Here is a 22,534-nt window from a genome sequence, read left to right as displayed (position 1 = left end):
ATGCGAGTCCCCGTCTTCTGCTTCTACCTCCTGAATAAATGATGGAGCCGTAGAGGACAGAAACAAGTTTGCACATTAGCTCCAGTGCTCTGAGCTTTCATTTGTTACTTTCTTAGCCCGTTGATTTTCTTTGGCTTTTTTTTTTTTGCTCTTATCTGTCTTAAAGGGACTACACTTGTTTTTCAACAGTTAAAAATGTGTTGGGTGAAAAAAATATATATATATTATAAAACTGATATGCTTTGGCTTAACCCAGAATGACTTCCCTTTCATTTCTAAGATTGTAAATAAGGTTGCACTTTACAAATTCCCTGTGGCCACTTGCATACCAATAAAGCCCCAGCTAACTGTACTCTTACTTTCATAATTTGCAGAATAACAAATTTGGAACTGAGGTAGGCAAAAGCTAAAAGCAACCACGTTATACAGTTTAAAAAAACTGTGCCATGTAGGTGACAGAGTGACAGACAAGTCTTCTGAGCAGCCAGGGTGCTTTATCTCCTATCTGTGCGCCTCGCATATAAGTAATCATAAACAGAATTCAAGCGTTAACTAATCTGCATATTCTGTGCCATTAAAATAGACAAAAGGGGGTTCAAAATAAGCAGTTGTCACCTGAAGAGCAGCTCACTTCATTGTCACCACAGTCTTCAGAAAGGAGGGCCTCAGTGTTTGACAATTATTGTTTTCTGACCCCCTTTTAGTACATAGCGACCTTTAAAAAAATTCCACGACCTACAAAAGACTTGCCATTAATGTCAGTGACAATGATGCTCTTCTAGCTTCTCAAGCAACGCCCACCGTAAAACAGCATCTATCTGTAAGTGTGCGCAATATGTGGAGAGACAGACAGAGAGATTGAAAAGAAGAAATAACAGATGAGTTGGCAAACTCTTTAGTGCTTTTAAGTGCCGGGTATTGTGTTAGAAAATGAAAATATGTTTCTTTTTTTTTGAGCATTTGTCAGAAGCAGTTTAGGTGAACTGAAGCACATAAGTCAGCCTCTGTAAATTCAAAGTGGAGTTATTTTATTTTAGTGCATACAGAAGTATAATTAATCATTTTAGGGCAGCTGGAATAAAGCTAATGGCTCTAACCCTTGCTTCTTGTAAGTCCTCAGTTTAAAAAATTAAACAAAAGATTTTGCCAAAAATATAGCAGCTATCTCACTTTTTATACACTTCAGGCTCATTCTGAACAAATGTATCATAAGCAGTGTAAATAAGTTAACGCAAAAGAGACCATTAAAGAGTTGAGGTCCCAGATGGGAAAATACTGTTTAATTGTTCTGGACAAAATTTGGTGAAAAAAGCCACACATATTAAACAAACTAAATGATAATCAATCTTTCAGTAACACAGGTGTGCCCTTGAGCATGCTGGTCCGATAACTGACAGCCACTTCTAGTTTTAGTCTTCCATTACGGTCTAGTGCCAGAAGAAGTGAAAGTGAAGGCAAGTTGAAGGTTATGCAAGGGGCTTTTTCTGGGTATTATTCTCCAATGAAGAGATGGATGTTCAAAACAGCAAAACCAAGGAACTGGTGGTGGATTTTAGGAGACCCAGGCCCCTCATGGACCCCGTGATCATCAGAGGTGACTGTGTGCAGAGGGTGCAGACCTATAAATACCTGGGAGTGCAGCTGGACGATAAATTGGACTGGACTGCCAATACTGATTCTCTGTGCAAGAAAGGACAGAGCCGCCTGTACTTCCTTAGAAGACTGGCATCCTTCAACATCTGCAGTAAGATGCTGCAGATGTTCTATCAGATGGTTGTGGCGAGTGCCCTCTTCTACGCAGTGGTGTGCTGGGGAGGCAGCATTAAGAAGAAGGATGCCTCACGCCTGGACAAACTGGTGAGGAAGGCAGGCTCTATTGTTGGCATAGAGCTGGACGGTTTGACATCCGTAGCAGAGCAACGGGCACTCAGCAGGCTCCTATCAATTATGGAGAATCCACTACATCCATTAAACAGTGTCATCTCCAGACAGAGGAGCAGTTTCAGCGACAGACTGCTGTCACTGTCCTGCTCCACTGACAGACTGAGAAGATCATTCCTCCCCCAAACTATGCGACTCTTCAATTCCACCAGAGGGGGTAAACGTTGAACATTATTCAAGTTATTGTCTGTTTTTTACCTGCATTTTTTATTACTCTTTAATTTAATATTTTTTGCTGCTGGACTATGTGAATTTCCCCCTGGGATTAATAAAGTATCTATCTATCTATCTATCTATCTATCTATCTATCTATCTATCTATCTATCTATCTATCTATCTATCTATCTATCTATCTATCTATCTATCTATCTATCTATCTATCTATCTATCTATCTATCTATCTATCTATCTAAAGACTGTGCAAGCCTCCTTTCCTATCCCCTGTTTACCCTTAAATTGGTCTATGTAAAATACTCACCACACTCTCATTTTTGACAGTGGTAATCTTTTATTTTATTCCTCAAATACAAAAAGGATTCCTCTTGTGGAATGGCACATGTAAATTGGTAACAGGGGTCTGTGCTGGTAAGTTTCTGAGAGACCACTTTGTGATTTTAATCAATATTCTGTACAGTTGTTAAGTCTGCACAGTCTATCGGTAGGTTCCTAAAGGTGGACACTGCAAAAGCGATCAAGATAAAGAAAGATAATGTAAAAGGCCCAGAATGGTGTCAGAAATGAGGAAGACACCTAAAGGTATGGAAGATAAATGGCTGATAGAACTGTGCAGTTTTAATTTTTAGGAATGGAGTACATTTGCAAACTGTAAAAAAATCCTGATTTAATTGAAAGGTGGACTTCTTGTTCAATCAAACTTTTGGTAAAAAAGGTAGTTAAGAGAAATAGTGGATCATGTAAAAATTATGGGAATGCAGTTTGACTTACCAAAACATGGCATTTTCTTGGGAGGCAAATACAAAAAAACACACACACACGGGGGGGGGGCGGGGTGCACTAAACCTTCTCCTGTTGTCTCTGCAGACCAGCCGCGGGAAAACCTATCTGAATCAAGAATGTCACTTCCTGTTCCGGTGCCTAGAAGAACGTCACTTCCAGTTACCCTACATCACTTCCTATCTGACCACTTAAAACAGCCATCTTTTCCAATCTTCATCAGTTCTGTCTTGGACTCAGTACGATCAACAACTCTGTTATATGAAAAAGAAATCCTTTGGAGCTTGGAACATTATACGGGTGGCTGCCCCAAACCTTTCTTTACGTGTGTTGAGTCTGTTCTTTTACAATGTTTAATTATTCCATCCATCTATCCATCCAGGTCGGTCCAATCCCAGAAAGCATACAGTGCGAGGCAGGAACAATCCCTGAATGGGGCGCCAGCTCATCGCTAGTGCTGCGTCACTGTGTCCTCACATGTTTAATTATTAACAATATACATTATTTTAATGAAGTTTAAAACTTATCTTATAATGTAATAAACATGCTTTACTGCATTTCATCTTAAAAATGATATCAAAAGCTCCAAGAAGATAGCGCTTGGAAATCGACTTAGAAGCCAGTCGTCATCATATGTAAATACGCGCTTTATAAAGTGACTCAAGTTGTGCAATATTATAACTGTAGTACAAGTTTACAGTGAGATGATTATACTTATAAGTACAAACAGCTCTACCAGGAGCAATTGATGGACTGATTGAGTGCGTTAGAGCACTTGGGATGAAACTGTTTCTGAACCGCGAGGTCCCTACAGGAAAGGCTCTGAAGCGTTTGCTGTATGGGAACAATTCAAATAGATTGCGCCCATGGCTGAGACAGCGTGTGCAAGATGCTGTATACCGATAATCCAATCAGCTGCTGTACAGCTGTGATTCCACACTCAGATACAATGGGTTAAATACTCAATGGTGCACTGAGAATAACAATGCTAAAGCAGTGATGGTATTTAGAATAGTTTGGCCATTCGGTCCACCATTATATGCTTACGGGTTGATTACAATGAGATGCCTTAAACTAATAAACAATATTTGGTTAATTTTAGTGCATTTGATAAAGCCGCGTCAGGGATGTGAATCTAAAAACTAAAGGGAAACCACACAGAAACAGTAGCACTGCTTTGACGCTGGGTGCCGCCAGTTTGCAAAACCGAGTGGAGAACTTGCATATGCAAGGGATTGAGCTAGTGTGAAAATGTGCGTGGCTTTACGCCAAGTTTAATTTTTATACATCACAATGTGAGAGTGGAAACGGCATATGTAACATTTTTGTGCATATGCACCATTTATTCATGAGGCCCCAGGTATTCTTGACCCTTTTTTAAGCTACCAAGACCATGATGGGTACTGTACCTATACTATATATACAGTACTATAGTATATTTCCTTCTGTGATGACATGCAGGATGTTGAAGGATTGTCATGAGAAAAGAAGTTAACCAGGAGATGACAACATTAAGCAAGAATTGTAATAAAGGAGAAACCAAGTCAGAGCCCAAAAAGTCAAACAATCAGGAAACCAAAACACAAGGGCAAATTTAGAATTAGAAGTCAAAGACAGAAAGAAATTCAACAACCTAAAACAAAATGTGACACTAGGGCCTACTTGTTAAAGAAGTCAACTAACACTAAAGTCAAGATTCAAGACCATCCACTGAGGGATTAAGTGCAATGAAATCGCCATCCCATTTATGTCATCATATCCTATAACATAACTGATTCAATGATCACAGTCATGTTATGTATCCTACAATATCATGTAAACAAAACAGAATGGTAATAAAATAAAAAATTGTCATACTAAATTGAAACGGTCAAAAAACACCAAAATGATTCTACTGATCCTACAAGTTATAAAATGTCACACAATTGTGAGCTTTTACACCATTAGGCAGAAGCATGTGGTGTAATGGACAAACTGAAACCAGGTTATGCTACATGGCAGACAAAATGGAGAATGCCTTAGGAAATCTTGTCGTTTAAGAGCAATAGTAGGTGTAGAGGTGCATAAATACCAGCAGCTGCTAGAAGGAAGCTAGGATTGTGTTCATGTCAGGATTTCAGGCTTAAGTATTACTAAAAAAAGTCTGAATCCATCAAAAAGTCCTCCAAACCTCAAACACTTCTGAGGCCTAGAAAAATCATAGAAGTGCGAGGAGATCCACCAAAACCTCTGGTCCAAATAACAAAATTATTAATGATTGAATTGAATTGAATTTATTGAATGTAATAAACATTTAAAAAGAAAACTGTTCACAAAAAATTCTGGAAAAAGTACAACATAAAAAATAATAACAAATTCCAAAAATAAACTAATACGATACTAAAATAATGTCAAAAATGAACTCAAAAAATCAGCAAAGCTAAAGTTAATACAAATGTTAACAAACCAAAACTGCTAAAAGAGTTAACCAAAAATTAAACTTAAACATCAAACAGCCAGGGAAGCATTTAAAAGTGTTCTCAATACTATAAAAATGTACAAAATCTACAGGAAAAGGAGTGAAGCACAAAATGGAAGCAGACCAACAAAAGCAGGGAAAACGTATTGCTCAGAAAAGAGTTAAGACAATGGAATATATAAGACCTGAAGGGCAAAGCACATATTTATAGGGAAATAATACAAAATAAATTAATAAAAGAACAAACAATGGAACAGATGAATATTAAAAAATTCAGAAAAAAACATAAGATATAAGCCTGCCAGTTACTGAAGCAAATTATGGCCAGAAGTGACAACAAATGGAATTAAAGACAACTGTATTCCAGGGGCAAATTGAGTCTAAAGTTTCAAGTGAAGGAATGAGGGGGCAGTGCTTACTAGCCACTTGACTTGGTAGACTGGATTTTACAGCTGACTGTCCACCTCTGTTGTGGTATTATGTGTGTTTATGTTGTTGTTGAGTAATTATGTGGTATAGTTTTTTTTTGTATTTTCTATTATGTTTATTGTTGTACACCATTATTTTAAATGTGTCTATGTTCCATGTTTTTGTGGATGGCGTCTCAATAGGGGGGACTGCCCTGACATAACCAGTCCTTGCTGAGAAGGCCCAGGAGTTGTGAATCATTCATTGTTGTGGGAGTATTGCTGGTTTTTGTGGTTGAAATTTCTGGTACTAAGAATGCTGAAAATGATTTGTATGACTTAAAATCATATAATATATAAATATTAGTGTTATTTAATATTTGTTAATGAAAGTGCATATTTTATATTTAGTATTAAAATATAATTTTGGTAAAAAAAAAACTGAATGTGAGGTGGTACAGCATGGGTCTTAGATGTTATGCATCTGATCTGTCAATTGTCAGTGAACAGTTTCAAAACATGGCAGAGCTCATGGAGCTGATTGAAACAGCAAGGATGGCCTTGCAATCTGGGAGGGCAGAACAGTGCCTTAGTCAAACCCAGACTGATTACGTCCCAACAAGCTGGCTTCACCACTACAAACTGGAGCCTGCTCCGAATACCTGAATCTACAGACATGCAACCTAGTTAGGATGAAGAGGAATGCAGATGAAGGGGGAATGAAGGGTGGTGTGCTCTAACTAGTCCCCTAGCAATTCTGCATACAGGAGTGGTGATCGTAAATGGATTTAAAACCAAGGTCTTATTTGATTATGGCAGCAACATTTCCATTGTTGCCCGCCGACGTGTGCTACCACAACAGTGGCTAAAAATTAAGACTACAGTAATCCCTCGCTATATCGCGCTTCGCCTTTCGCGGCTTCACTCTATCGTGGATTTTATATGTAAGCATATTTAAATATATATCGCGGATTTTTTGCTCAGTTCCTCAGCTTCCTCAGTTGGTTTGCCCAGTTGATTTCATACAGGGGACGCTATTGGCAGATGGCTGAGAAGCTACCCAACTTACTTTTCTCTCTCTCTCTTGCTCTGACATGCTCTGCTCCTGACTGAGGGGGTGTGAGCAGGGGAGCTGTTCGCACACCTAGACGATACGGAAAATGCTTTCACGTTGCTCCCTTCTGTGCAGCTGCTTCGTGAAGCGACATGCTGCACGGTGCTTCGCATACTTAAAAGCTCGAAGGGCATGTATTGATTTTTGATTGTCTGTTTTTATCTGTCTCTCTCTCTCTTTCTCTGCTCCTGACGGAGGGGGTGTGAGCTGCTGCCTTCAACTGCTTTGTGCCTCGGTGCTTCGCATACTTAAAAGCCAAACAGCCCTATTGATTTGTTTGCGTTTCTCTCTCTCTCTGACATTCTGTGCTCCTGATGCGCACTCCTTTGAAGAGGAAGATATGTTTGCATTCTTTTAATTGTTAGACGGAACTGTCATCTCTGTCTTGTTATGGAGCACAGTTTAAACTTTTGAAAAAGAGACAAATGTTTGTTTGCAGTGTTTGAATAAAGTTCCTGTCTCTCTACAACTTCCTGTGTTTCTGTGCAAAAAAATCTGTGACCCAAGCATGACAATATAAAAATAACCATATAGACATGGTTTCTACTTCGCGGATTTTCACCTTTCGCGGGGGGTTCTGGAACGCAACCCCCGCGATCGAGGAGGGATTACTGTACTCTGACCTGTATCCACGGAGAAACCTGCTGGTACAAGTCCACCACCTGTGTCATCAGTTGCGAAGGATCTCTAAAAAAGTTAGCAATAATGGTATTGTGGTATCTACAATTCCTAGTAATACTGGGGTGGAAGTCGTCTAAAATTAAAAGCAGTTTGGCACCTTCCACTCCTAAGTCAAATTTGGGCCTAATTATACACAGAGATGATTCGTCTCAAATTGCCTCCACGCCAAGTAACCAGCTGGCAGAGAGAGACGATGCGGCCACTTGGTGTGACATGGCAATTTCTGGGCTGTCGCGGGCAGAAACGTCATCAACCATTGCCATGACGGAATGGGAGGAAACCACGCCCACTTAGGTTGGTCCTGACCCTCTCTCCATGTTACAGTACCAGTATCAGACACCAGCTTCTTTTAAAAGGGAAAAGTGGAATGACAATTCCCTTAAATTTGAGAAAAATGCAGTTGTTCTGGTCAATGGCTAACACTTTCATCAGCCCATGCCACAGGGTCCTCATTTTGTTTTAGAAAGCGACCTTTTGAATCGAGTAGTGGAGCATGAGGGGGAGGTGTGGAAGTTGCTGCTAATACCACGGACCTTCCGGTGGCACACGCCCACTTCCTAGGAGGCCATTTGGGCACTGAAAAAACAGATAAAGCTTCTATTTTATTGGCTGAGAATTAGATAGGAGGTTTATATATATATACATATACAAACACATATAGTTCAATTCCTTTGCCATAAGACCTAAAGTACTAAACATTCCTCTAAACACTTTGATTTAACGTGGTAATGTTGTAGAAAAAATTATCTGACCTGTGTTTTGTATTTGTCAGTAATAATGTTATAGCAAGTGGGCTATCCTTAGGTACCACATCCATTTTGTGTGTTAGTGCAGAATAATGGGGCCAGTACTTCATGCAAAAGTACACCACCAGCACAAAAGCAACACTGAGCAATATGGGGGCAAACGTTTGGCAAACTTCAAAGAAGACATGTTTAGCAAGTTCATCATTGGATGTATGCAGTAACCCTATTGTGTTGTTTTCTTCCTACTCCTCACAGTCTGGTATAAAATATTAGTATTGCTGAGTTTGCTTATCTACATATACTTGGAAAGAAGGGGTGGGGGACAATGGGCCCTTGGTGGTAAATTACACGTTATTTTATGGAAAACTATGGTGTCCCCTTGGATGTCAGAATGCAATGTGCCAGTCATAAAGCAGAAACAGGGTACAGAGTATCGGCCCATTTCAAGTCCTTGACACAACACAAGTCTGAAGTGACAACATGCCTTGGTGTGCTTAAATGGTTTTGCAGCTCAATAAAGGGGTCCACAAGGGACAGAATATAGAGGTGATGAACACTGCACATAGTTCACAATATTATTTCTTTTCGCCTGCTCTTTTCTGGATAATGCTTAAAACATTTAATTCATTGCTTGGGCCACATAAATATTCATCTTGTAAACATCAATGCTGTCGGTAATTAGTTAAAGTAAACCACAATTCACTGCATATTGCTTGTGATCTAAACCCTCCAAAACTTTGTAATGGTACAAGATTACTGATCAAAGCATTATATTTAAATGTGATTCAAACTAACATTTTTACAGTATGTGCTACATAGTAAAATTATATTTAAGCTCAAAATTCCTGTAAAATTGTGTTTTCCAATGACCATCAACAAAAGCCAAAGTCAGTCAGTAGGGAAAGCAGGCATTTATCTATGGCACAAATGTTATACTGATTGGAAATTGCATTTAGCATATATAATTAATATCATTAACTTCTGGTAAAAAAATAACTAATATTGTATACAGAAAAGTACTCAGTTAGTTTCATATTACTTCAAATTCATCCAATTAACTGACACCATTATAACTAAGGCCCATTCACTTAGGAAATTTTCATATCAAAGCCAATAAAATAGCAAATTTACAAACAAGAAACTTCTTTTTAGAGATAAATGTGTATGTATCAAAAACCTTTAATATATTTATCTAATTTGGGACTTTAGATAATATTTGATTGCAAAAGAATATTACTAAAATATAACATTTATCTGTGTATTTTAATACTGTATGTTATGTAAATGAACATAACTGTTAAAATCACTCTTCTTTTAAAACTAAACAGTCTTGCCACAGAGAACTCAGGTGTTTATATGGCATAGCTCCACTGGCCAGGTGTAAAAAAGTACATCCATTTTGAATTTCATTTGTAATAATGTGTCAAAACTATTCTTTATGTACGGAGTATTTTCTCTCACAAGAGGTTAAGTAATTTGTTGAAGTAAAGGATCTGCTTGACCTAAAATTTATCCTGACTTAGTTGCTACTTGTGATAGTTATACCAATGATATTGTGGTAATTGTAAAGAATAATGTGAAACTAAAACCAAAAAAATAGTAATTGAAAGTGAAAAGGCTGAATGTGAAAACAAGGTGATGATTAGTGATGAAGAGAACAAAGGTGATAAATAATGTTTGGGGGAACTGTCTTCTGTGAGCTTGATCATGAGGATGTGGTGGTGTGAAAGGTAGACTGTACACAGCAAGCATAACCTTTGTTTGGTGTAAGGGTTCTGGATGCTGAGTTAAAAAGTATAAACATAAATATTGACAACAAAATAATTTTGACAAAAATGTGTTAGTTCTACTACTTAAGTGGAATGATGAATGCAAGTGAAATGTAATACTAGGCAGTGGAAACAAGGATGCAGTCTAAGTGTTCTGAGTGCTACTTCTCATTCCGTTTTTAAAGAATTCTCTCTAGATTTGGAGAGAAAAGTTTATTTAAGCTCAATGAGGAGCTATTTAATATGTGGGTGTTAAAAAAAGTGTAAAGATGGAAAGTACTGAGAATAGGCAGATTTGTGTGCAGAGTTTCACTGAGGTGTGGAAAACAAGTGTTAAGAGAAAAGATAGGTTGGCTGGTTTGGCTGAGGTTTCTTTCAAGATATGTACTGTGGCCAGCAGATGGAAAAAAAAGGATGGACAAAAGTAGAGCAAACCAGGAGATAAAGAGCCACATGATTAAACAAAACAATCAAGCAATTGTCAGATGCAAAAAATGTTAAACAAGCCAGCAAACAATTTCAATATATGAGTCAAAAATCAAAAAGAGTCACAGATTAAGTTATAGCTGCAACTAAATTGTCTTTTGCTAAGTACAAAAATTGTGTGAATCTTTATTGAAAGTTTTTGACATCCAAAAGCTTCCTAAATAGGCCTTTAAAAATTAACATTACACACAACACAATATCAGTTCACATGCTTAGAAGTCATGGCCATTGCGACATATAGCATGGCCACAGTGATGCAAAAGACCAACCCAAAATGTTGGTGTAAAAAGGAAAACAAAAAAAAATGGTTTTACAAAAAGAAAGAAAAATATGGTGAAAAATAAACATTTTTGTAATCACATCCATAATGTAATAAATGTTGTAAACTTGAAAAAATAATGTTCCAAGAATGTAAATACAAAACAATGTGGAGCAAAAGGTGGAGAAAAATGATATAGAGGATAACACTAGAATTTCTGAAGCCTTCCCTCGCACCTCGTCAGTGGCGGCTTTGTTTTGCAGATGTGTCAATCAGCACTGGCAGCAGCATCCTACACTGAAGCAGCTTAAGTCAAGTCAGATGCAAAATTCTCAGAGCTGGGAGTAATGTGTATGGAATTGAATAGGGTAAATAATATATTGCTATTTCGAATACAATGATCTGTGTAAATGTAGGATGACAGGAAATCCAAGGCAAGAAATGCTGAACACATAACTAAAAACAGAAACATTTTTCATGTTATAGTAATAATTGACACAATGTTGACGTGAAGTGTATAATGTGTGAAGACTGAACTCCAAATATCAAATAAACACTTACAAAAGGCATAACAAAACACATGCGCTTTTATTCAAGAATATAACTGAAGAAAAATAAATTGTTCAATTTTCATGTTACTGGCAATGTGTAAAATCTAAAGCCCAACTACCAAGTGATACGAAGGAGACACGTCCGCTTGGCTGGTGTAGAGGTAAGGACTGCTGTCTCATAGTCAACAGTTTATGGGTTCGACCCCAGGTCCTTCTCACATTTACTGTTTTGAATAGTGAGCTGCTATTATTGTTACTATTACAGTATATAATAAAAACACATTTGATTCGAGTCTGTAACAGCCAGTGTAAATTTATGGTACTTGTAAAAGTTAGCGCTGAAGGGATAAAAGTAGCAACAAAAACACAGGTCAATTTCTTTCTTCTTGGTGTCTTTTTGAGCAAACAGACAACGTTGTGTCTATGGTGGATGTTATTTTTCCTCACACACGGACATTCACATCAACCAATCATTTGAACAATTTTTTTATTCAAGAATGCAATTACAAAACTGAATTTAAAAAATCGTACAAATTCAGTTTTATTCAAGAATCCAAGAATAAAATTGAATAAAAAAATTGTTAAAATAACATGTTGATATGAATGTCCGTGTGCGAGGAAAAGTAACATCTTTTACAAGTACCATAAACTTACACAGGATGTTACAGACTCACATCTTTGTTTTTGTTATATGATAATAATTATAATAATAATAATAATAGCAGCCATCTACTCAAAGTGCTAACTACAAAAAAAAGATGCAGGATTTGCACCTATAACCTTGCCATTGCTAAGCAGGAGCTTATCCACTGCACCATCTGCACAGATCCATGCTGGGGCAGCATTACCACTGTGGTAGCTGGTTGAAAATGAAATGTATGCAAACGTCTTTTATTTTGTACCAACTGATACTTGGGCTTCAGCAACATTTCAATTGAGTAATTTCTTTTTCTTCAGTTTTATTCTTGAAAAAAATTATGTTACTCAAAAACAACATTTATTTATATAGCATATTTTCATACAAATGATGTAGCTCAAAGTGCTTTACAGGATGAAGAAAGACAAAAAAGACAAAATATATAAAAAATAAAATTAGGCAATAATAATTAACATAGAATTAAAGTAAGGTCTGATGACCAGGGAGGACAGAAAAAAAAAAAACTCCAGTCAGCTGGAGAAAAAAATAAAATGTACAGGGGTTCCGAGGCCATGAGACCGTCTAGCCCCCTCTAGACATTCTACCTAACATAAATGACCTCAGTCAGTCTTTGTGGTATTCAGGGTTCACATGGAAGAACTTGATGATGACGGTCATGTGGACTTCTGGCCTTTAATCCATCAATGTAGGGACATCACAGTGCTTTGATCAGGTGGTGGTGGGTTAGTATGGATTTCGGCGCCACCATGAATAATAATGATTATTAAGTGCATATACAGAGTATCAGGATTACACTAAAATGAAGCTATGAGAAAGCCACGTTAAAATAATGTGTTTTTAGCAGTTTTTAAAAGTGCTCCAACTTATTAGCCTGGCATATTTCTATTGGTAAGCTATTCCAGATTTTAGGTGCATAACAGCAGAAGGCTGCTTCACCACTTCTTTTAAGTTTAGCTCTTGGAATTATAAGCAGACACTCATTTGAAGATCTAAGGTTATGATTTAGAGTGTAAGGTGAAAGACATTCTGAAATATAGGATGGGCCGAGATTATTTAAGGCTTTGTAAACCATAAGGAGTATTTTAAAGTCAATTCTAAATGACACAGGTAACCACTGTAGTGACATCAAAACTGGAGAGATGTGTTCAGATTTTCTTTTCCTAGTTAAGATTCTAGGAGCTGTAGTCTGCACTTGTTGCAATCAATTGATGTCTTTTTTTGATAGTCTTGAGAGGTGTTCGCTACAGTAATCTAGCCGACTGAAAACAAAAGAGTGAACTAATTTCTCAGCATCTTGCAGTGTTATAAGTGGTCTAACTTTTCCTATATTTCTTAAATGAAAAAAATGCTGTCCTAGTAATCTGATTAATATGTGATTTAAAATTCAGGTCAGAGTCAATAGTTCGCCCTAAATTCTTTACCTTCATCTTGACTTTTAATCCTAATGCATCAAGTTTATTTTTAATACCCTCATTATATCCATTTTTGCCAATCACTAAAATTTCTGTTTTCTCATTTAGTTTGAGAAAATTACTACTCCTCCATTCAGAAACACAAGTGAAACATTGTGTCAGTGAATCAAGAGAGTCGGGGTTATCAGGCGCTATTAATAAATACAGTTGTGTGTCATCAGCATAGCTGTGGTAGCTCACGTTATGCTCCAAGATAATCTGACCTAACAGAAGCATGTAAATTGAAAAGAGCAGCGGACCCAGGATAGATCCTTGTGGAACACCATATTGATTATCATGTGCCTTTGAAGTATAATTACCACAACTAACAAAGAATTTACTACCTGCCAGGTAGGACTCAAACCAATTTAAGACACTGCCAGAGAGGCCCACCCATTGTTTAAGGCGATTTCTAAGAATATTGTGATCAATGGTATCAAATGCGGCACTCAGGTCTAAGAGGATGAGAACAGATAAATGGCCTCTGTTTGCATTTACCTGCAAGTCATTTACTACTTTAACGAGTGCAGTTTCTGTACTGTGACTTGTTCTAAAATCTGACTGAAACCTATCAAGAATTGCATGTTTATTGAGGTGGTCATTTAGCTGCATAATGACTGCCTTTTCTAGGATTTTGCTTAAGAAAGGCAGGTTAGAAAATTTTCAAAAGCAGAGGAATCAAGATTATTTTTCTTGAGCAGGGGTTTAACTACAGCAGTCTTAAGACAGTCTGGGAAGACCCCCGTATCTAATGACGAGTTTACTATGTCAAGAATACTATCAATTAGCACACCAGATACTTCTTTAAAAAAATGTGTTGGTATTGGGTCAAGGATGCAGGTGGAGGATCTCAGTTGAGAAATTATTTTATATAAATCAGGTAAATCTATCCTGGTGAATGAATTTAATTTGTTTAAAATGGAGTACCATGGTTTAAGGGGATCAGTATTGGGGAGATGTACTATATTATTTCTAATATCATTAATTTTGTGATTAAAAAATACAGCAAAAGCCTCACAAGTTTCAGTGGAAGTTTTTTGGAGACATTCCATTGAGTGACCTGGGTTTAGCAGACAATCAATTGCAGAGAATAAGACTCTGGGATTTCTAACATTGTTATTTATAATTTTAGGAAAATAACACCGCCTCTCAAGACGGACTATGCTGTTGTATTCTGTTATTTTAGCCTTCAATATCTCATAGTGGATAATTAGTTTAGTTTTTCTCCATTTGCACTCAGCTCTCTGGCATGTTCTTTTTAGATCAAACACTATTTGAGTCTTCCATAGTATAAGAGTGCTAGAAGATTTTTAACTGTCTTTTCAGGAGCAACTATGTCAGCAGCAGCCCTCACTTTAGTGTTAAAATTTTCCACCTTACTATTTACATTATCCTTGCTATTGTAGTAAGCACTACACATAAACTGGTTGCTTAGAATGTTTGTAAACTTTAGAGCTGCTGATGAAGAAGCGTTTTTTAACAAATGAACTTTTTCTATCAATATTTCTATATAAAATAGTAAGAGAAAATGGCTTGATAAACCAATATCAACGATCTGCTTCACATCTACTTTTAGTCCTTTAGTAATTACTAAATCCAACGTATGCCCTGCTTTGTGTGTAGACTGACTAACATACTGGCTCAAATCAAAAGAGTCCAGGAGGTTCATGAATTCTTTTACTTTCGGGTCACACTGATTATCGATATGAAAGTTAAAGTCACCAACTATTAGGAATGTGTCATAGTTTGTAATTATAATTGACACCAAGTCTGAGAATTCCTCAAAGAAAGACGCATTGTATGTAGGAGGTCTATACACGGACAATACTAGAAACTGAGAAACTCCATGAATAACAACAGCAAGATACTCAAATGACTTGAATTTACCAAATCCGACATCTTTACACTTTAACCGGCTCGAGTAAATGTTTGCTAAACCTCCGGCTTTCTTACCTTGGTGATCCGCATGAGCAAAGCTGTAATTCGGAGGCGCAGATTCAATTAAAACAGCCGCACCATTAGAGCTAAGCCATGTTTCACTTAATGCAAACTCATGATCCCCCATGCTCTCCCAATCCATCTAATGACTTCAAAGTAAGGGTCACCAGAGACATGAATGTCACTACCGAGGTAAGTAAAACTCTCGAAGAGGTCGACACTCTCTCCTCAGACAGGCACACTGGTAATGGCTGTGCCTAAGAAGTCATTAAAGGCCTGCATCTTGGTTTTTATCCAGGACACTCGCAAGCCCTGACACTCAGACTCCTCACTTAGTCTCTCAACAGCCCCGATCAGAGCCTCCATTAACTCCATGAAGATCACAGCATCATCGGCAAAATCAAGATCAGTGAATCTTTCTTCGCCAATAGATGTCCTACTGCCGCTGGATCCTACGACCCTACCCAACACCCGGTCCAGTCAAGCATTGAACAGAGTAGGAGCAAGAACACACCCCTGATGAAACCCAGAATATTTTCCCAGTTGAATCTAACTTCATTAAACATTAATTTCATATTTCTCCTTCTCCCTGACACATACATTATTCTGTATATATAACATGCAAACCTCAGAACAACTTTCCAAGTCTCATTAATCTGGCTCATGGATGTCCATGTTAAGTTAATCAGCGGTTTTAAATTGTTATGGTAAATTGTCCTGAGAATGTGTTAATGAACACTGGTAAAATGGCATCACATCTTGGGTGGATTCTTTGCTTACTGTCTCCCAGTAATCAAATCCATATGAAATAATACATAAGTATTCTATTCAATACTCCATCCATCCATCCATTTTCCAACCCGCTGAATCCGAACACAGGGTCACGGGGGTCTGCTGGAGCCAATCCCAGCCAACACAGGGCACAAGGCAGGAACCAATCCCGGGCAGGGTGCCAACCCACTGCAGTATTCAATACTCAACACCAAGATATGTATATACTGTACATACAGTTTTGAAATAGAACAATAATGTATGCATGAAGTAGAAGGTGATGTAGGAGAACATAATTTTTTTTTTTTTTTTTTTAACAACAACAACAACAACATTTATTTATATAGCACATTTTCATACAAAAAGTAGCTCAAAGTGCTTTACATAATGAAGAAAAGAAGAATAAAAGACAAATAAAGACAAATAAAAAGACAACCTTAGTTAACATAAAAAGGAGTAAGGTCCGATGGCCAGGGTGGACAGAAAAAACAAAAAAAAACTCCAGAAGGCTGGAGAAAAAAATAAAATCTCTAGGGGTTCCAGGCCACGAGACCGCCCAGTCCCCTTTGGGCATTCTACCTAACATAAATGAAATAGTCCTCTTTGTAGTTAGGGTTCTCACGGAGTCACTTGATGCTGATGGTTATACAGACTTCTGGCTTTTAATCCATCCATCATTGTTGGAACATCATGGTGCTTTGGGTAGATGGTGGTGGCACAAGCCACCACCAATAGGACACCGGAAAAGAAAACAGAAGAGAGAGTAGGGGTTAGTACAAATTTTGAATGAATAGTTATTATAATGAATTGGATATACAGAGTGTCAGGATTAAATTACAGTGAAGTTATGAGAAGGCCATGTTAAAGTAATGTGTTTTCAGTAGTTTTTTAAAGTGCTCCACTGTATTAGCCTGGCGAATTCCTACTGGCAGGCTATTCCAGATTTTAGGTGCATAACAGCAGAAGGCCGCCTCACCACTTCTTTTAAGTTTTGCTCTTGGAATTCTAAGGAGACACTCAGTTGAGGATCTGAGGTTGCGATTTGGAATATAAGGTGTCAGACATTCCGATATATAAGACGGGGCGAGATTATTTAAAGCTTTATAAACCATAAGCAGAATTTTAAAGTCAATTCTGAATGACACAGGTAACCAGTGTAGTGACATCAAAACTGGAGAAATGTGTTCGGATTTTCTTTTCCTGGTAAGGATTCTAGCAGCTGCATTCTGCACTAATTGCAAACACTTTTTAACACTTTAATTTAATTTAATTTAACACTGACAATGCAAAGCTCATTAATTCCAGTGTGATTCCAAACTGGGTTGTGTGGTACATGCATGTGCATCAGTGTTGTCATGGATTTCCTTCAATCAACCTGATTTACAAAATAGGGGGTTTGTCAGGATTGCGTGATTGCTTTGATTTCCAGATTCCCAGTTCAGGTTTATAGTTACACCAGTACGATAACATGCAGTGAATACACTTGACTTGAGCATTCATAATTTTCATATTTTTTCTCTGTACATTTAGCATTCATTTGCTCAGAGTTTGATGCTCTTGCTGCTCCTGAGCAGCTCTTCTTTTCTCCACCCTAGCGGCCCGCTTCTTCTCTTCTTTTGTTGGCATTGTTTTGCATTAAAACTGATTAAGTCAGTGTTTGTGTTGCAATTCATTAGTACATTTTCTTTAATTTTTCACTTAAGCTGGCACTTAAATCTTCAATCTGCCTCAAGAATGATTTAAGATATGAAGAGGTAGGGGAAGTGACGGCAAAGATGGTAGGGATGAGAACGGTGACCGTACGCATGTGCCGCACGGCCGCCCTGCTGGCCGCTGCCGAGAGTTAATACTACAATAAAATAAAAATAAAAAGAGAAACAACCTTGGAGGTCAATCATCACCCCGAAAGCAGACAGTGGACATCACATCGTATATGTGTACCAAATTTCAGGTCAATAGGTCAAATGGTTTGCGAGCTACAGGTGATCTAAAATCCAGGACAGACAAACAAACAGCCACGGTAGCGTACTATATATAAAGACATATACAGAACACAGTCAAATTCCTACTTGCATGTCTGATCAAGAGAGTGTGTGTGTGTGTGTGTACATTACATGAAAATGGATGGGCAGATAAATGCAGTATAGCTTTTAATTGGTGGCTGCTATGACAAGGCCACCAGACTTTCAAACTAAATGCCACAAGGGTTCTTAAAGTCCAGTGAAAGAAGCATATCTTAAGAATAGTCTAATTTTAAATCATAAGAAATTTGTGCACAGATCAAGTCAGTTTGCCATAACAAGTACTACAGAAGGCTTCATCCTGCAATCAAAATCAATAAATGGTGATTTTGTTGTGGCTTATTTCATGCATAAAACATTCTTGCCTACTTAATGAGTAATGGAGGGCTACTCCACCTAGCAGAGGAAATTAAGTACTACAGTTTTTATGAATAATTAATTTACTGTCTTGAGAGAGTTGTTAGTGCATTAGTCAAATTAAGAGGCTACATCTACACAGACGTGAAGACTGGTGGGTTTTGTGCCAATTATGTTAAAATAACCATAAACGTCCATCCTTTCAAGTGTTGTATAAATGCAGACATTCAATGCACAGTTTCATCATGCCCACAGATATGGCTTAGACTTACAGTACTAATGTTGAATTCTATCTCTAAGCAGATCCTTAGTAACAGTGCTAGTAAGAATTTTGAAGACCAAATTCAGTATTCATGTATGTATAGATTTCTGTTACTACTTGTGGAGGCTGCACTAATCGTTTAAATAGTTTTTTAGATAATAATGTCATATTCTAGCCAAAATAAAAATATCTAAAAAAATAATGCTTTTTGGTCTCTTTTTGGTTTGTGTTCTCAAGAATGCCAGAAGTAAGTTAAGCCATCTTTTGAATGAGTCAGTGAATAAAACTAAATGAAAGTGAGAAAATCAAATGTAAAAATTAGATTTCTTGACAAAATTAAATTGAACTCTTAAGTCAAAAAAACATGAAAATGAAAAACACAAAACAAGTAGGGGCTACCCAGTATATTATTTCTCGATGGTTGAACTTTTGAATACCATATGCATAAACGATTGTGATAACTAAATGTGTGCTTTATCTTAGGTTTTCTTACTGGTAAAAATTTTTAGAAAATGTATTGACGAATTGATTAGTGGATACCACTTGTGAGACAGCATTTCCAGATTACTTCAAGTGAGAGATTCGACTAGGAAATAATACATGAACAATAAGTTGTAGTAAAATGGAAGGCCAGGTTAAAACAGGAAGGTGTTTAGGCAAACAAAATACAAGCGCAAAGCCCAGAACTGGAGTCAGGAGAAAAAGAGTACAAAATTTCAATGCAAACCAGCACTACAGCTACTTGAAAAAAATAAATGTGCTATAGTTTTTATAGTTAGGCACAATATATCACAGAACTCCCATCGTATTTATAACGTGACTACTTATGACATCATGAATGTGATGATCATGGTTATATGACACATCTCCTGTATTGCATAAACAATAGAATGGGCTAAACTGAAAAATAAATAAATAAATAAAACAGTTAGAAACTCTTAAATAGCAATTCTCCATAATAAAATAACTCAAAAACAACACGAAACCCATGTGTAACAACGTATTATTACCACAATTTCTTCTTATTATTTTTTCTTCAGATTTGGTTTTGAGGTGTTGCAATGACTAGCAGAGCTACTTGGCAGCTCCAGAGGTATGGGTTCAAATCCCAGCCTGTACGAGTTTACACATTTTTCTCAGGAAACTCCAGGTTTTCCACACTTACAAAAGACATGCATGTTATGTCAATGGGAAACTCTACATTGACCCATTATAAATGAGTGTAGGTGTGTGCATGAGGGCTGTTTCACACCTTGCACACAGCGTTGCAAAAAAAGGATCAGCTTCCCACAATCCAAAATTGAATAGGCAGATTATAAAATGGATAATGTTTTCTTCACCCTTTGGTCTAGTGTATGAAAGATCTTCTTACAAGATGGGATTAACCGACCACAAGAAAATGTATTAAAAGGAAGCTTTAGCAGATGCCAGCCACCAATGTAATTTTAAAATGTTTTTTACAGAGGAGTTTTACCTTATATATCATAGAGTCTCTCAGAAGTATTTTCTGCCTTTCTATGTGTGGTGTAGCTTTTCCTCTAGTGATCTCCTTTACTTTTGGTTAGAGCAAGTTCCTACTTTCCTAAAACAATTTTCTTTCTTGATATTTGTCTCTGAAACATTGTGTGGACCATGAATGCCTATACTATATCAATGAGCTCCTCTACTATTCTGAACTTACTTTTGCCTAAGGTACATACCTAAACTTTCCAGAGAGCACTTGTTACTGTATGTATATAGAAATGTGAAAATGAATTGTAGCATCTATACATTTCTTGGATAAATTTAGACATTCACCCTACCCATGTATAGATTCACTCAGCCAAAAATAACAGACCTTATGCTAATATAAACCTGTTTTCTATAACTAGTCCCTTCAGTATGTTAACAAATATATTCTGTATATGAAATACATTTTGTAAGATATACAGAAAAAGATATCAGTGACACCTAAGCAGTTTATGCAGTTATTTGCTTTGCTGCATGCCTTATGAGGTAATAGAAAGATTATTGCAAATACAATTTGCACCACTGATCTGTTCAAATAGTTTAAAATTTACAGAGAAAAGGGGAACAAATTACTATTATTTTACTATATCTAATTGTAAATATTACAGTCTTTACATTTTAATGATTCCCAGCCACATTCAGTATCCTAACTCACTGCTCTAAGAGCTAATTACAACTCTACTCTTTTTGTCTGCCTATAAGCATAATTTACAAATTGTTCAAGTCCTTAAATCGGTTTTCCAAGACAACAATGTAGTCAACAGGGTCTAAACAAAACAAATTAAAATCCTGTGGGAGAAATTAGATTTCTATATGCTACCATGTGCTGTGAATGTGTCTTAAGAAAGCATTCTGACCACAGATAGAATACAAGTTCCCTCCTGGTAGCCTTTAATATCTAATTTTGGTAATAATTGCTGCATTTACACTGCAGCAAGGTCAAACACACAAGTTACCCTACTTAGATCTAGACAAAATTATTCTCGAGTGATTAAGAGAGAGGCAAATGCTTAAAGATCATCTAAGCTAGTCTCATGGGTGTTTAGATGGAGAAATGAAGGGTCACTGCAGACAATTACCAAGGACTTACAAGATGCGTCAGTTGTTTGGCTTATTTTAACCAAGTACTTGGTCTTTCTTTAAATTATGTTTGAAAAAATATAGAAATATGGATTAGAGTAATAATTCCAAATTCTTTTCCAACCTCACATACAGTGTATCATGAATGTAGAAGAAAATGGAAGTCAGATTTTACAGTTGGGCGGCATGGTGGCGCAGTGGTAGCGCTGCTGCCTCGCAGTAAGGAGACCCGGGTTCGCTTCCCGGGTCCTCCCTGTGTGGAGTTTGCATGTTCTCCCTGTGTCTGCGTGGGTTTCCTCCCACAGTCCAAAGACATGCAGGTTAGGTGGATTGGCGATCCTAAATTGGCCCTAGTGTGTGCTTGGTGTGTGTGTGTGTGTGTGTCCTGCGGTGGGTTGGCGCGCTGCCCGGGATTGGTTCCTGCCTTGCGCCCTGTGTTGGCTGGGATTGGCTCCAGCAGACTCCTGTGACCCTGTAGTTAGGATATAGCAGGTTGGATAATGGATGGATGGATGGATTTTATAGTTTATTTTGTATGTACTGAAAGTGGGTAAAAGAATAAGTGTGGCAGCCTTTGCACACTTTCAAGATTTTGTCAGTACTCACACAGCTGTCCACGTGTACATTTGCTTTCATTTAGTCACAATTTGGCTAATATTAAGAATTTAAATTTTCAGTGCCATAGTTTTAGTAAGTCATTTCTCCAGGCAATGGCATTTTTTACTGTAGAACAGTACATTTTCCTTTTACACTGGTAATGCTATATGTATTGCCTCTCTGTACTTTGTAAATCTGATAAACACATGCAAATCAAAGGAATTTTTCAGAGTCTAAAAACTTTAACAATACCCATATACAGTATTGATTCATAACCTCTTCAGCATTCTGCAAATTGTTTCTGTCTTTTATGGCTTTATGCTAAAAGCTTCTTTAGAAACTTCACTGTAAGTATAATAAATTGATTTTTTCACTGGGTTGGGGCTATACCAAAAGAATATGTCCACCACTAACAATTCAAGCTACAGTATTTGTCTACTAGCATTTATCTCCCAGTTCACAACAGGCACAGAAATCTTAACATTCATATTTTAAAGAAAATAAATATTATTCAGTAAGTCTAG

Source organism: Erpetoichthys calabaricus, chromosome 15, assembly GCF_900747795.2.
Source record: "Erpetoichthys calabaricus chromosome 15, fErpCal1.3, whole genome shotgun sequence".
Classification (NCBI taxonomy): domain Eukaryota; kingdom Metazoa; phylum Chordata; class Cladistia; order Polypteriformes; family Polypteridae; genus Erpetoichthys; species Erpetoichthys calabaricus.
The sequence above is the reverse complement of the archived record's forward strand: the minus strand, read 5'-3'. Positions refer to the sequence as shown.